We start from the raw sequence: 12,656 nt of genomic DNA, 5'->3' as shown, positions 1-12,656 counted from the left end.
CATGTTAACATGTTAACATTAATTAACATTAATGTAGTCTTATACTTTTATCTTGTCTGGGACTTTAATTATATATTAAATATATATATATGTATATGTACATATACAGATTGCTTGACATTGTTCATATAGGCCATGGATATATAGGTTTTTTTTATCCTTTAGTCACTTCAGCTTGAATAGTTTTTAATGTATCTGTGTTCAAGTTAAATAATCCTGTCTTCTGCTATCTCTGATTTGTTGATAATGCATCTAGTCACTATTTCATTGCTGCTGCTGCTGCTAAGTCACGTCAGTCATGTCCAACTCTGTGCGACCCCATAGACGGCAGCCCACCAGGCTCCCCCGTCCCTGGGATTCTCCAGGCAAGAACACTGGAGTGGGTTGCCATTTCCTTCTCCAATGCATGAAAGTGAAAAGTGAAAGTGAAGTCGCTCAGTCGTGTCTGACTCTTAGCGACCCCATGGACTGCAGTCTACCAGGCTCCTCTGCCCATGGGATTTTCCAGGCAAGAGTACTGGAGTGGGGTGCCATTGCCTTCTCCGATTTCATTGCTAATACTGTAATAGTAACTTTTAGGATTTCTAGTTTTTAGTTCTTTCTTTAGGGTTTGCATCTATAATTTCCTATTCATTCCTTGAGTTTCATTATACCACCTCACCCTCTGTCCATACCTTTAAAGTTATTCAATGTATTTAAAATAATTTGTGCTAAATCCATCAATTGTGTAATCTCAGTGTCTATGTGTCTATTTTTATGGATTTTTCTCTTGACTATGCATCCAGGTTTTCTGCTTCTCACATGTGTAATTATTTTAATGGATACCCTTTATGATAACATATAGAGACCCTGTATTCTGTTTTGTTGTTCTATCGAATGTTGATTTTTGTCTTAGGAGGCTGATCATATTGAAACTGGGGTACCTCAACTTTATCTTTTTATGGGGTATTTATTGCATTTTTTTAATCAGGAAATTCTCTTAGTTCTGGACCATAGTATTTAACCCTGGGTCTTGGCCCTTCTAGTGTTTCAGTGGAAAAGCTCTGATGGTTCAAATTCCAAGTGTTTCTAAGTAGCTGGGATCCAACTCTGTTTACCCTATGGTACGTGGAAACTAAAATATCCCCTAAATCTTTTCAGATTTCTAGCTGTTGCTTTCCACTGAACTTTTCATACTGTTTTCTGTTCAAATATAGTACAGCCATCAGCCAAGGCCTGAAAACAGTTTATATGCTGATTTTATAGCTCCTCACTCTGGCATTTCTATTTTCTCAGGTTTCCCTCCTCGTTTTCCAACCTCTTTGACAGTCCTGAACTTTTTTCCATAACATTTTAATTCAGAAAGACTGAATCTTCCTGCTTGAGGTTCTTGATAGAGAGTGGCCTCCACAGAATAGATGTATAGACATGGATCTGATCCTTTTGGTTCTAGTCTTTCCATGATCAAATCCATTTCAGTTTTTTTCCCCCTACTTTTGATCATTCTCCAGCACCTTTAAGTTATTGTTGATGTATTTATAAGATAATTTGTTTAGAGTTTGTGACTTTTAACTAAAAAAGGGTCAGTCCTTTGAAAAATATACTGCTATTGCTAGAATCAGAATTACCACTGACTTGGGCTCCCTGGTGGCTCAGACAGTAGTCTGCCTGCAATGCCGGAGACTCAGGTTCAATCCCTGGGTTGGGAAGATCCCCTGGAGAAGGAAATGGCAACCCACTCCAGTATTCTTACCTGGAAAATCCCATGGATGGAGGAGTGTGGCAGGCTAGAGTCCATGTGATCACAAAGAGTTGGACACGGCTGAGCAACTTCACTTTCTTTGTTTTTTCAAGAAGTTACAATTGTCCTGTCATGTTTCATGAAATGAGTATTCCTTGTTACATCATTTTTGCTTCTCTAGAACATGTATAAAAATTCAGTGTGTCCCATAGATATGAATTACTTATTTCATTCAGTAACATTTATTAAGCCCTGATAGCTTATAAGCCCTGATGGCATTTATTAAGCCTGTAGATGGCAATGTTTTAGGCATTCATGGAGGTAAAAATAAAGGTAAAACTTAATCTCAGCCTTCAAAGATCTTATAGTCATTCAATCACTCATCGAATAATTATTTAATGCCAGTGATAGTGAGAAGAATATTAAAAGATTTTGTTCAAAAAACCTGGGTGAAGAGTAAATAGTGAAGCCAAAATTACTTAAATAACTATATGATTATAGAAATTAAAATTCTGTTAAATGTAGGAAAAGTCACTTTCTATGCATGCTGAGGATTCAAAGTATAGATTTAAAGTGAGGACTACAAAAAAGTATTGAGAAAAGATATCTGAGCTGAGACTATAAGTTAATTAGGCAAAGAGAGGGGCAAAAAGGAAAACATTTATGTCAGAGGGAACAGTATAAACAAAGGCCCTGAGGGATCAGAGAGTAAATGAACTTTGAGAAATACTTATGAAGTAAAACGAACAGTTCAATAGTGATTGATTTAATGTTAAGACTATATGAGGGAGAAGGAAAATTCAAGGATGGTATTAGAGGTTTGGAGTTCCAAGGTATGAGATATTTATGGTGATATGGAGCTTCCCTGGTGGCTCAGATGGTAAAGAATCTGCTTGCAGTGCAGGAGACCCAGGTTCGATCCCTGGGCTGGGAAGATCCCCTGGAGAAGGACATGGCAACCCACTCCAATATTCTTGCCTGGAGAATTCCATGGACGGTGGAGCTCCTATGGGCTGCAGTCTATGGGGTCACAAAGAGACAGACTGAGTGACTAACACACACTCAGTGATATGGACTGCAGAAGGAGGACCTGGTTAATGAAAAGGTTAAAGGCACTGGTTTGAACATGGTGAATTTGAGGTGCCTGGAAGACACCAGTTGACCATATTAACTAGCAAATAGGATGTATGGTGCTGTGGCCATAGGTGGGTACTTCGGCCATTCTTCCTGCCTATTCTTCGACCAATCAGCAAGCTGGTATCCTTAGAACCCTGAAACTTTCTCTGATGACACTTCCATCTAACAAATTCGATCAGTTAGTATTTATTGAGCACTATGTATATTCCAGGCATAATACAAATTGTTGAGGATATGATTTCAGACAAGACAGACAAGGAACCCCTTGTCTGGGTGAAACAGGCAAAAACTATGTAAACAAATGACTGAATAATAAAATTTCAGACAATTAGTACTCTGAGAAAAGTTAAACTAAGGTGATAGTATGTTGAGTTGGAAAGATGTGCAACTTTGTACATAGTGGTCAAAGAAGCTTTTCTGACATTTTGTCTGCAACCTAAATGATGAGAGGAGTCATCTGAAGAATTTTGAGCAGGACATTTCTGGAGAAAGGAAGCATCTAGAGAAAGATCCTGAGGTAGGAAAGAACTAATATTTTCTTGTGTGGCTGGATTTTGGTCACTGAGAGGAAGAATGCTAAGGACCTGCTGATGTACTGATGTCTGCATAAAATGTCCTAATCAGACCAGCTTTCCAGATGATGAGTTTTATAAGCCTTTTGACACCTTGTACACAGGCTAACCTGCTAAATCAGAAAAGTATTTAAATAGAGTAAGGAGTGTCAGGAATATCATTTTTTGAGCATTTCCTTGAGACTGTAATAAAATCCATAAAATAAAGCATCTGTGGATATATTTTTTTATTCTGAATCATCCACACGTCCTCATTTGTTTGAGGAAAGAAGAGATAAGATTGGAAACTTTAAGCCTGGTATGCTGTTTTATGGGGCACAAAGATAGGCTATGGTTTGTATGATCGTGAATAATTTCCACTGAAATAGTCAAAGTGGGTCAGTGTCTAAGCATGATGTAGACTAAGAGATAATAAAATACGTTATAAAGGAATATTTTTTTGTCCTGTTATGTTACTCAGTGCGATTAAAAGAAGGAATCCTCCTGACAGGAGCTGTCACATCCTCTCAACAGTGCTTAGTGACAGCTGAAGTTCCCGGTTTCCTTCCAGATTGTCGTTTAGTTAATTTGGGGCTGGGTGCGGGGGATTTGACAAATCACATGTTTGCCAACTAAACAATACACCAAATTCATGTTGCTTTCTCCCTCCACTCATAGTTTTCCAAGTGTCAGAATTTTCTGTGGAAAATGATGAGACCTATTTGGAAAGCATAAATGTGCATGCAAATCAGAGTTGCAGACTCGAATGTAGAGCTATTAGTGTCTAACAGGACCTGTTCAGGTTATTTATGCCCCAGTTACTCCTTGGAAATGAGAATAAACTCTGCAGAATTTTGTAGATGAGGACATAACAAAAACCTAGTCTAATAATTGTGAAACATAGTCCTCCTACAATTTTCATAAAAATCCTTTTTTTCCCCAACTTGTCCTCAATGTATCCACTTAGGTTAATTTAGGTAAAGTCTGTCCAGGTAAACTGAAGTAGAGAGGTGAGATAGATACATAGATATTTTAGAAATAGAAAATTGCTATTTAAAAAAAGCACCCATCTTGGCCTGGATATCTAGAGAGTCTTTAATTAAAAAAATACCACTTATATTCATCAGAGAACTACCTACTTATTTTTTACTTTATCAGGATAAATATATATCTATCTATATCTATCTATCTCTATCTATCTATCTATATATATATATATTTGCTGTAAGTATTTTGGGGACTTGGGACATCTAGTCAAATCACCTAGGTCCCATAGTTTTTCATGGATCCCAGCAAATAAGCCCTAAGAAGATTCTCAAAGATCATCATGTCCCACAGTCTTTTTTTGAGGCTAAAATGCTGAAACAATTGATTAAGGCTATTCTGTCTGCTGGGCTTCCCTAGTAGCTCAGATGGTAAAAAATCTGCCTGTAGTGTAGGAGACCTGGGTTCGATCCCTAGATCAGGAAGATCCCCTGGAGAAGGAAATGGCAACTCACTCCAGTATTCTTGCCTGGAAAATTTCATGGACAGAGGAGTCTGGCAGAGTCCATGGGGTTGCAAAGAATCGGACATGACTGAGTGACTAACACACACACACACACACACACACACACACGTTCTGTCAGCTATTGGCAGAGGGAGGCTGAGTATTTCTAGCCCAATGCTTTGTCATCTAACCTAGAAAAGAATAGCTCATCTGAATGTCATTTCCAGTTTGGTTTGGCTATTCAGATAGTTTTGTGATACCCACACCATGTCTGGGTGCAAGGGGCACTCTTTGTGACAGGTGCTTTGGCCACATTGGCTTAAACTCCCTCTCCAGATCTTTCTCTTTAAATACCCACACATGAGTCTATGGACAGTTGACTCTATGTGTAAGTCACCATTATGTATAAACATCTCAGCTTAATTTTCTCTAGCAAGAGTCCATCAATAGCAATCCTTTCAGACTACTTTGCATAGTCCAACAATTTTATATTTCACTTTGTATGCTTATTTATCACAGATAGGTCCTAGATTAATAATATTTTTCTGGGATTTTTACCACAATAGGGATTGACATATGTAAGAAATTGTACAACCAGGCAAAATCAAAGTGTTTTCTGCATTTGTTTTTATTCATTCACTAAGTTGTGTCTGACTCTTTGTGACCCCATGGACTGCAGCATGCCAGGCCTCTCTGTCCCTCATTGTCTCCTGGAGTTTGCCCAAGTTCATGTCCATTGAATTGCTGATGCCATCCAACCATCTCATCCTTTGTCGTCCCCTTCTCCTCCCGCCTTCAATCTTTCCCAGCGTCAGGGTCTTTTTCAATGAGTCGGCTCTTTGCATCAGGTGGCCAAAGTATTAAAGCTTCAGCTTCAGCATCAGTCCTCGAATGGATATTCAGGGTTGTCTGCGAATACCATAATATTTCAACTTTGGACAAATAAAAGACTTAAATTTGCTCCCTAGGAACTGTTCCTCTCCTTTCTGTCTTTCTGTTGTAGTAGCCTGGTCATCTGATCCACTGTTCAATTCTTTGATTTTCATGCATTCAGCATTCAACAGATATTTACTGAGTACTGCCGTATATCTATTAGTGTTTTACAAGCTAAGGACCCAAAGGTAGATAAAACAAATTCCTGCTTCTCAGGGAGGGAGCTTACGTTCTAATGGGGGAACAGAAAAGTAAAGCCAGATAATAGGATAAATGATTTAAAGGCCAAAATAATTGAACAAGTACATAACTTCTTTCAGAGCATATCCTGGCATGCAGGAGTTGTTTAGAGCATGGCAAATTACCCACTTGCTAGAAATTAGAATCCAATAGCTGTAAAGCATCTCTCAGATGCCAAAAGTCTAATCACATCATCACCAGAATCCAGAAACTTAAGGGAATGAGGGGAGAGAAAGCATTTCAATTTGGATATTGACAGAAGACTTCTCTTTGCATTTATTCCAAAGCAAATAGTTTTCCTTCCAGTTTGGTTTACATTTGGTATTTGTATCAAGCTCTTATTTTCTTCTGATAACCCATTAACTTAAAAGTAGCTCTTATGAAGTAATAGTGACTTTTCCATTATTGAGTATCTGTTTCAAAGTCATTTAATCTTCCAAGCAGAATTTGTTGTGTAAAGCTTTATGCAGCCAAGAATAATTTATTTGCAAATGTAGCAGTAGCATACAATCAGCCAAATAAATCGAGTTTTTCCTCCAAATAATATTCTACTGAAAGTTTAAATGTTTCTAGTCTGTGTTTCATTAGAATTTGAATAGGTATGTGCAGCTACTCAAAATGTTCTCCGATAGTGAAATATTATTTGGGAAACAGAACCCTGTAAACATACAGCCTCCCTTCAGCATACCAACACATTCAAATGTCCTACTCAAGGATATTGTTTGAAAGGCAACAATGTTTAAATGAAAAAATATTTTTCAGATTGTGATTAGAGTACTGTACACTAGGTAACTAATATGGCAAAAATACATATAAAGGTACATTCTCTTACAATAATTATGAAGACATTTCTCTTCACTCTACTTCATCAGTGTTTTTCAAAAAGGTTGTAATAAACATTAAAAGTTTAAGAGAAATTGTAAAATGATATATGAGGCCATGAGCTTTGTCACATTATACTACCTGTTGTCGTTGTTCAGTCACCAAGTCATGTCCAATTCTTTGTGACCCCATGGACTGTAGCATACAAGGCTCCTCTGCCCTCCACTAATCTCCTGGAGTTTGCTAAAATTCATGTCTAAGTCAGTAATTCTATCTAACCACCTCATCCTCTGCTACCCTCTTCTCCTTTTGCCTCAGTCCTTCCCAGCATTGGGGTCTTTTCCAATGGGTTGGCTCTTCATATCAGGTGGCCAAAATATTGGAGCTCCACCTTCAGCATCAGTTCTTCCAATGTATATTCAGGGTTGATTTCCTTTAGGACTGACTGGTTTGTTCTTGCAGTCCAAGGGACTCTCAAGAGTCTTCTCCACCTCCACAATTCAAAAGCATCACTTCCTTGGTGCTCAGCCTCCTCTATGGTCCGACTCATATCCATCCATGACTACTAGAAAAAACATAGTTTTGACTATATGGACCTTTGTTGGCAAAGTGATGTCTCTGCTTTTTAAAACACTGTTTGAGTTTGTTATAGCTTTTCTTCCAAAGAGCAAGCATCTTTTAATTTTGTGGCTGAAATCACTGTCTATAGTGATTGTGGAAACCAAGACAATAAAATCTGTCCAATGCTTCCACTTTTCCCCCATCTGCTTGCCATGAAAGCATGGGACCTGATGCCATGATCTTAGGTTTTTAATGCTGAGTTTCAAGCCAGCTGTTTCACTGCCTCTTTCACCCTCATCAGGAGGATATTTAGTTCCTCTTTACTTTCTGTCATTAGAGTGGTATCATCTGCATATATGAGATGGTTGGTATTTTTCCAGGCAGTCTTGATTTCAGCTTGTGATTCATCCAGCCCAGCATTTCACATGATGTACTCTGCATGTAAGTTAAATAAGCAGGGTGACAATATACAGCCTTGATGTACTCCTTTCCCAATTTTGAACCAGTCCGTTGTTCCATGTCCAGTTCTAACTGTTGCTTCTTGACCTGCATATGTATCAGGAGACAGGTAAGGCAGTCTGGTATTCCCATCTTTTTAAGAATTTTCTACGGTTTGTTGTGATCCACATAGTCAAATGCTTTAGCATAACCAGTGAAACAGAAATTTTTCTGGAATTACCTTGTTTTTTCTATGGTCCAATGGATATTGGCCACTTGATCTCTGATTCCTCTGCCTTTTCTAAATCCAGCTTGTACATCTGGAAGTTCTTGGTTCACATACTGTTGAAAACTAGCTTGAAGGATTTTGAACATTACCTTGCTAGTATGTGAAATGAGAGCAACTGTGTGGTAGTTTGAACACTCTTTAGCATTGCCTTTTTTTGAGATTGAAATGAAAACTGAACTTTTCCAGTCCTATAGCCACTGCTGAGTTTTCCAAATTTGCTGACATATTGAGTATAGCACTCTAACAGTGTCATCTTTTAGAATTTTAAATATCTCAGCTGCAATTTGGTCATTTCCACTAGCTTTGTAGTCATGCTTCCTAAGGTCCACTTGACTTCACACTCCAGGATGTGTGGCTCTAGATGAGTGACCACAGTATTATGATAATCTGGATCATTAAGACATTTCTTGTGTAATTCTTCTGTGTATTCTTGCCACCTCTTCTTAGTCTCTTCTGCTTCTGTTAGGTCCTGTTTCTGTCCTTTATCATGCCCAAACTTTCATGAAATGTTCCTTGATATCTCCAATTTCCTTGAAAAGATCTCTAGTCCTTCCCATTCATTTTTTCCCTCTATTTCTTTGCGTTGTTCATTTAAGAAGGCCTTCTTATCTCTCCTTACTATTCTCTAGAACTCTGCATTAGGTTGGGTATATTTTTTTCCTTTCCTTTTGCTTCTCTTCTTTCCTCAGATATTTATTAAGCCACTTCAGACAACCACTTTGCCTCCTTGCATTTCTTTTTCTCTGAGATGATTTTGGTCATGCCTTATGTACAGTGTTTTAATGGATGTTAAATGTTCCCACCTTGTTTTTCCTTATTTCATCCACCAAACATATATTTATTAGGCACCTAAGGTATGGAGAGTTATGACCAACCTAGACAGCATATTAAAAAGCAGAGACATTACTTTGCCAACAAAGGTCTGTCTAGTCAAGGATATGGTTTTTCCTGTAGTCATGTATGGATGTGAGAGTTGGACTATAAAGAAAGCTGAGCACCAAAGAATTGACACTTTTGGACTATGGTGTTGGAGAAGACTCTTGAGAGTCTCTTGGACTGCAGGGACATCCAACCAGTCCATCCTAAAGGAGATCAGTCCTGGGTGTTCATTGGAAGGACTGATGTTGAACCTGAAACTTCAATACTTTGGCCACCTGATGTGAAGAGCTCACTCATTTAAAAAGACCCTGATGCTGGGAAAGATTGAGGGCAGGAGGAGAAGGGGACGACAGAGGATGAGATGGTTGGATGGCATCACCGACTCAATGGACATGAGTTTGGGTAGGCTCCAGAAGTTGGTGATGGACAGGGAGGCCTGGCGTCCTGCAGTTCATGGGATCACAAGGAGTCGGACATGACTGAGCGACTGAACTGAACTGATGGTATGCATAGCACCCTACTGGGGCACTGGGAACAGTAATGCCTGAGATGGACACTGGCCACAGTTGTGGAAGCTATATTGCAGTGAGATCGCTGGCCATTGTAACTACAGTAGCTATTTCATCATGATTGTATTGAGCTCTAGGCATGAGAGTTATAAGGTGCTCTGGTCCATATAACAGGGGACCTGGCAGAATCTGGAGTCCCGTAAGTTCCCCAAGCAGCTAAACTTTCAACTGAACTCTCAGGCACAGTTTGTAATTTTCTAGATGAAAAACTGGGGGAGGACAGTGAGTGAGGAGGTCGCTTTCCTGGCAGAAGGGCAGCTTGAATGAAGTTTCTAGAAACAGAATGAAGGCTAGTGAGTGTCAGCCAGAGCTCAGAGAAAGTGAGATGTGGTTCCAGTAGGACCCATAGCAGTGTTAGATCATGAGGAGCCTTGTGGGTCACCTGAAAGGTGCAGGAAAAAAGAAGAAGCCAAAGCCTTTAAGGGTTGGAGGAAGCATGGGGAACCCATGATAAGATCTCCAAACTGTATTTTAGAAAATAGCTCTCTGGCTGTTGTGTGATTTGATCAAAGGAAAATCCCTCTGGCGCCTTTTACATACCAGTTTGTGTTCTTGAGGCATCCTAAACAGAAGATTAAATAGATAAACTCTGAACAGTTACCTGTGCTATGTCCCAGGCCCTTGTCAGCTATTCTAAGGGACTCAGCAGTCAGCAGAAGACACCCATTGGGAGAGGCATCTCTGGGAATCATCATGAAAATGATATTATTTGCTCACTGGTTTAGACTGCCACTTATGCTCCAGCCTTGCCATTATCTGCTCTTGTTTAGAAAGCCCTTAGAATTGCTTTTATAACAGTAAACCAATATACTTTGATGTTCCTGCTTTTCCCTCTAAGCAATTGCTAATATGTTCTCTCCATTGCACAGCCAGCCTCCAACATTAAAGACATTCTCTGGACAATGGATGCATAATTGGGTACTAGGTAACTGAGCTAGGTTGCTTCTCTGTACTGCGTTGAAGAATTGATGCTTTTGAACTGTGGTGTTGGAGAAGACTCTTGAGAGTCCCTTAGACTGCAAGGAGATCCAAACAGTCCATCCTAAAGGAAATCAGTCCTGAATATTCATTGGAAGGACTGATGCTGAAGCTGAAGCTCCAATACTTTGGCCATCTAATACTAAGAACTGACTTGTTGGAAAAGATCCTGGTGTTGGGAAAGATTGAAGGCAGGAGGAGAAGGGGACGACAGAGGATGAGATGGTTGGATGGCATCACCGACTCAATGGACATGAGTTTGAGTTAACTCCGGGAGTTGGTGATGGACAGGGAAGCCTGGCGTGCTGCAGTCCATGGGGTCGCAGAGAGTCAGACACAACTGAGCGAATGAACTGAACTATCGAGTGCAACTCTCACTCTGGGTTGTTTTTAGTCATATTTAGACTTTAATCATAAAGTCTGGTGAACTCATAAGCCCGTTCTGTACCTTCCTCCTTTCTTCCATTTCTTTCCTCCCTACAAGCTGCCTACTGTGGGTCCTGAAAAGATCCTCAGCCCCAGGTTTCATGGACTGCTACCTTCCTTCCTTCTTCTCCCCAAACTTCCTTGTTGTGGGTCTTATTCTCTCAGTCTCTACATTGCAGGAAGATTAAACAATATGTTGTTTTGCATGAAGGTGTCAAGAGCTGATTATATTATAATGCCACCTTCTCAAGAAAACATTTACATTTTTTAAAATGAGCTTTTAGAGTTTTAACAGAACTTTGAGTACTATGGCAATACCAAACACCATGGCATGAACATAAGGGAGGTGCCTTGGAATAGAAGAAATATTTCCAATGTCCTTCATGTAAGAGCACCATGGAGCATTTGGGTAGTATTTTAACTTTTATGAAGTATTTTTACCTTAGTATTTAATCCTTTTAGCAACTTTGTAGGTGGGTAAAGGAGAGGGCTGAAGTAAAAATATCTACTGGATTCCATCCATAAGACATAACAATAAGATACAGATACTATCATATCTTGATAGAATTTAGACTACTGTGAGTATTATGCATTCAGTTCAGTCAGTTCAGTTCAGTCGCTCAGTCATGTCCGACTGCGACCCCATGAATCACAGCACACCAGGTCTCCCTGTCCATCACCAACTCCCGGAGTTCACCCAAACACATGTCCATTGAGTCGGTGATGCCATCCAGCCATCTCATCCTCTGTCTTCCCCTTCTCCTCCTGCCCCCAATCCCTTCCAGCATCAGGGTCTTTTCCAATGAGCCAACTCTTTGCATGAGGTGGCCAAAGTACTGGAGTTTCAGCTTCAGCATCAGTCCTTCCAGTGAACACCTAGGGCTGATCTCCTTTAGAATGGACTGGTTGGATCTCCTTGCAGTCCAAGGGACTTTCAAGAGTCTTCTCCAACACCACAGTTCAAAAGCATCAATTCTTTGGTGCTCAGCTTTCTTCACAGTCCAAGTCTCACATCCATACATGACCACTGGAAAAACCATAGCTTTGACTAGATGGACCTTTGTTGGCAAAGTAGTGTCTCTGCTTTTTAATATGTTATCTAGGTTGGTCATTAAGGATGTCATATTGATTTACTTATATGGCAGCTCTTACAACAAAAAGACACATGGAACAAAATTAGTATAATAGCATCATAAAGAGAAATCATGAGCTAGAAAGAGATGTGGAGATAAGCTAATTCAAAGAACTAGGATTTATAATGATGTGCTTGAGTGCATGCATGCTAAGTTGCTTTAGTTGAGTCTGATTCTTTGAAACCCTATGGACTGTACCACGCCCTCCTCCAGGGAATCTTCTGACCCAAGGATCAAAGCCATGTGTCTTAGGTCTCCTGCATTGGCAGGCAGGTTCTTTAGCACTAGCTCACCTGGGAAGCCCCTTATTATGAAGATGAAGTATAAAATTGTATTACTGGCTTCCTGGAGGCCAAGTCACAAAGAGAAAGGTGATGGATCTGTTAGTCTTATAGTCAGGAGGAATAGATGTTGGTAAGGGGTAGCAAAATTTTTTGTTTCCTTGGCATTAGATTTGGAACGGCCTCTCATGCATCATTTTATGGAATGTA

The 12,656-nt window shown here is 39.7% G+C and overlaps 1 protein-coding gene across 2 annotated transcripts in view; it reads left to right on the top strand.

Annotated features, from left to right (window-relative positions):
* PRELID2 (PRELI domain containing 2) overlaps nucleotides 1–12,656 on the top strand; it is a 597,505-nt gene that overhangs the window by 478,084 nt on the left and 106,765 nt on the right. The window lies entirely within an intron of this gene.

Source organism: Bos javanicus, chromosome 7 (assembly GCF_032452875.1).
Source record: "Bos javanicus breed banteng chromosome 7, ARS-OSU_banteng_1.0, whole genome shotgun sequence".
NCBI classification, from domain to species: domain Eukaryota; kingdom Metazoa; phylum Chordata; class Mammalia; order Artiodactyla; family Bovidae; genus Bos; species Bos javanicus.
This window is presented reverse-complemented; position numbering and strand designations above follow the sequence as displayed.